This window comes from Tenrec ecaudatus, chromosome 9 (genome assembly GCF_050624435.1).
Source record: "Tenrec ecaudatus isolate mTenEca1 chromosome 9, mTenEca1.hap1, whole genome shotgun sequence".
Classification (NCBI taxonomy): Eukaryota; Metazoa; Chordata; class Mammalia; order Afrosoricida; family Tenrecidae; genus Tenrec; species Tenrec ecaudatus.
This window is the reverse complement of record NC_134538.1, coordinates 119,606,615-119,611,142: the sequence shown is the minus strand read 5'-3', so window position 1 is coordinate 119,611,142 and position 4,528 is coordinate 119,606,615.

Genomic DNA, 4,528 nt, shown 5'->3' with positions numbered 1-4,528 from the left:
TCTGAATTCCATGACTCTTCAGACACTGCTATTTTTTTTTCTGATATCCATTTTCAATGTTTCCCATAATAACAGAATCTCTTTTCGTTCAGTTTAGCTATAGTCTCAGAAAAATAATTAATATTTTAGACTTTGTTGCAGCATGTAAGTAAAACAGAGGCAGTGAGATGTAGGTATGGGTGCACTAGGGATATGCTGGGGATGTATTCTGGCGATACAGTCTTTCCTAGGAGCCCAGATATTGTACGTTTATGTGTTGGCTTGTTATCCGCATGGTGGACAGTTCAAAACCACCTGGGCTTCCTATTACCATAGTCAGTTACAGTCTTGGAAACTCACAGTGGGTCCCTATGAGTCAGCATTGACTCAATGTCACTGAGTTTGGATTGACTGTCTTTATCCTCATGTTAATATGATACCAGGTTTCAGCAGAGCTTCCAAACTAAGAAGAATTAAAAGGAAATGCTTGGTAATCTACTCCTAAATCTTGGGGGATCACAGGGGGATGATCGCAACCAATCATGCGGAGGGTGCAAACCAGGCCGTAGTTTGTTTTCTTTTCATTTGTTCGGGTCGACATCATGAATCAGGATCCGACTTGACAGCAGCTAACAGCCAAAACAACTGTAGACCTCTCTCTCTCCTTCAGCACACGTGAAGAGGGGGTAACTATCAGGTAATGGTGATTTTATAAGCATGAAGATAATAGCTTCCCTCTAAGAATGAGGGACAGCGCATAAGGAAGACCAAGGAGGAATTGATGCCTGTGAATTATGATGTTGGCATATAATTTTATACCTCCTGTGGACTTCCAGAAGCACAAATAAATACGTCTCGGAAGAAATACAGCCAGAAGGATTTTTAGAGGCAAGGATGGTGAGACTTTGTCTAATGTACTTTGAACATGTTATCAAAAGGGTCCAATTCTTGGAGAAGGACCTCATGATTAATAAAGCAGAGTTAATAAAAAAGAGACAGACCCTCGGTGAGATCGACGGAGACAGCAGTTGGACAATGGCCTCAAACATAGCAACAGCCATGTGGATGGTGCATAACCAAGCAGCACTCATTTTTTGTACATAATTCTGTTGTAAAAGATGAGACAGAACTGACGGAATGACATCCAACAACATTAGCAACATGAATGATGGAGCTGACAAACAGAAGGAGCTTAGATTCCCGACCTTCAGACTTATATGAGGTAAAAAACAAAACCAAAAACACCTGATAAGGTCACTGAAAGAGCTTCTGTCATTTGAAGATAAATATATCACAATGTGTACAATATCCTTTAAGTGGTCAGAGGATCCATCTGAAAGGACTCATTAGCTGCTTTCTCCTCAGAGACTAAACACATCCTAGTCACTGGAAAGACTTGGTAGAGTGTATGATTTTATTTTGACTTTGAGCTTAATATTTAGAAAAACTTTAGCTATTAATTAAACACATTAGATAATTCAGTTCTCTTATGAATAAGACATATGAGTGCTTTCTTCCCTGGTGGATACACTGGCATGTGTTTCGGGGTGTATGTGTGTGCTTGTGCAGACCTCTGCTAAGCAGCCTGATTGGACTTGGATTTGTGGGAACTTGAAACCCTCCTTATCTTCCACGCATCCTTTAAATCTCACCATCCACATCCCATTTCCTTTGGCAGTAGACCCTAATAGAGTCCACTAACATTATTCAAGAGTATTTTTGTTATAAATGGAAATCTGAATATCCATGTGTGTGAATTCTGACTCATTTATCTGCTGTCAAATATTATATCAAAGAGATATGCCTTTATTGAACCAAGTCATCTACTTCTTTCTGACTCTTGAACCTCAGCTCTGGATGTCAATTAACCACTGTGAGTATTGAGAATAATTAATATACAGAGACTCTTATATTAGGGGACAAAGTAATATAGCCATTGAAGAGATCAGTAACTGTGGTAGCTACACAATCTCCTGTCAACTTCAGGGAAGGGGCGGAGTCTAGCCTGTCATTCAGGTCATAGCCAATGATGACTCTATGTGGGCATGACCTTCTCCTGAGGATTCTGGGAACTCCTGTCTCCCTCCCTAGAGGTGGGAGCTTCTCTCTCTCTCTCTCTCTCTCTCTCTCTCTCTCTCTCTCTCTCTCTCTCTCTCTCTCTCACACACACACTCGCTCTACTTGACATTCCTGTTGACAAGCCACATGGAGCTATGCTGATGACAGCCAGAGCTCTGGAGCTGGAGGAGTCATGTGAGATGCTTCTACCGCCACTCGATCCACAAGAGTTGTTTTCTCAATATACTATTACTCTTTGATATAAAGCTCTTTCTTGTCCATATATGAGTGTCCCTGGATTTGTTTCTCTAGACAACCCAGAGAGACAAACACAGTAATTTAAGCTCCAATGTTTTTTTCTTTGTTCAGTCATTATTTCTGCAAAATGCTATTTTCTCTGCAAATAAAAATGACCATTTGAAGTACACATAACTCATCCTTAAAAATCCATTTTAAATCTCCAATTAAAATGGCAATGCAGGAATTTAAAACGTTACTCAGTGGAAACAATCCTTGATGATAACAGTGAATTGTTTCTAAGAGCCTGGGAAAGGTTTCCAGGACAACATGGCCAATGGACATTTGACCTACACACTCTGCCCCTCATAAGTGAGTAGTTCCTTAGAAGAGTACTGGTCAATGCTGATGTTCATGTCCACTAACTACCCCAGGGGTTTGCAAGCAGGAGTCTGGCCCTCCATCCATTTACAGAAATGAGTGGTAGTGATAGAGCTACCTCTGATTTTTCTACCCTCTAAAAACACATCACTATGGACCATTAAAAAAAATTTGGTTCCCTGTAATACACAGAACATAGAGGAAAATGTGGTGCCAACTTCCAATGTGCAGTCAGCTACAAAGAAGCAAAAAGGTATAGGGTTTCACACTTTATAGCAGGACAAGAGAGAACTAGAGATAAACATACAAAGTGAGGAGTGCATTTTCATTCTACAACACTGAGAACCAGATAACATAGTAAGAACCTTTCTCATCAAAACTACTAAAGGTTTCAAATTTTTCAAAATCTAGAGACATTAATTTCCCCCTCCACTTTAATCTGGCAGCTTCTATAACTCAAGTGGTAGCACAAGATACCCACAGAAATCTGTAGATTTCCTGAATAGATCAGTCCTTATTCAAGGATGCGCACATAAAATTAAAAGTGAGCAAAAACTCCCTACCCCGGATAAAGAAAGTATGTAAATGAACTGTGACTTAAGAAAATTTCCATTGTAAAAATAAGAAGGAATTATTGTAGCATATTTCTTACAATGATTTTATTGTAAGAAGCAGAAAAATATATTTTAAAATATTCAGTACTGAAGCAGACAATTTTAATTAGAAAAAAATAGTAGCAGATATCCTGATAAACTTTTGAAATGTTAGCATAAAAAATATCTTATTAATACCCAGGCCTCAAATTACAATTTTCCTAGAAACCAGAGCAAATACATGAAATATAAAATAAATATCAGACTCATTTAAAAAATAAGCCCTTGCAATACTAAATACTAAGAGATAATGGATAGTTTTTTGGGGGGTGCCAGTGCTGGGAAACAATAGACAATTAAATTATTGACCCATCTAAAATATTTTTTCATTTTCAGATATGCAAGGTCTCATAAATCATGACACTGAAAGAACTGTGAAAATCTTATTCAAACACATAATCTGTAGGTGGAAATGAAATGAATTAAAATTGAGAAATAAATGGAAATTTTGAAATAAATGTTCTCATAATAAGCCTTATATGAGTGAAAACAATTAATGTATATATAAATGGCAGTATAGGATTTAATAAAAATATATTAAAAGCCACTTGAACAGGAAGATGTGTAATCATACACTAAAACTAATTTTAAAATAGTAATCAATACATCTAACCCCATTTTAAATTAATAAAGATCTGTAAATACAGACATGGGGTTAGCCAAAGCACATCAAATATCTTGTCTTTCGTAAGAGAGGGGTTTTAAAGCTGTTTCTTCATTGAATATGAAGCTAGAAAAATTATGTAATCAAAATTTTATTAAAGAATTTAAAGTAAACCTAGTGCAAAATTGTTAAATGGTTCATTCTTTTCAAATTACAACTGAGTAAAATAGAAACAAGACTAGTGCATAATGCAATAGACTGCATACAACGATTAGAAGCAACGAGCAGCGGAAGACAGCACACCGTGCTAGTCTCAGGGGAACTCAGTTATTAGGAAGCACAAGTGGTTTCCACATCGAAGGGCAAAGACTGCCAACGCTCTTTTTAAAACATGTTCAGTTATGTGCTCCTTCCAGAAATACAATGAAAACAAAATTACAAATGATTAAACCTATAAATACCAATTATCTGTGGACACGTGGACACTTCTTTCAAGGCACCGTTGCTCTGTGTGAACACTAACCAGCTTCGGTGGCTGCGACTCAGGAGCTCTCCTTTCTCCCCCAAAACATGCGTGCGTGCCTACTGTTCGAGGCACTTCTGCTGACACTCAAGT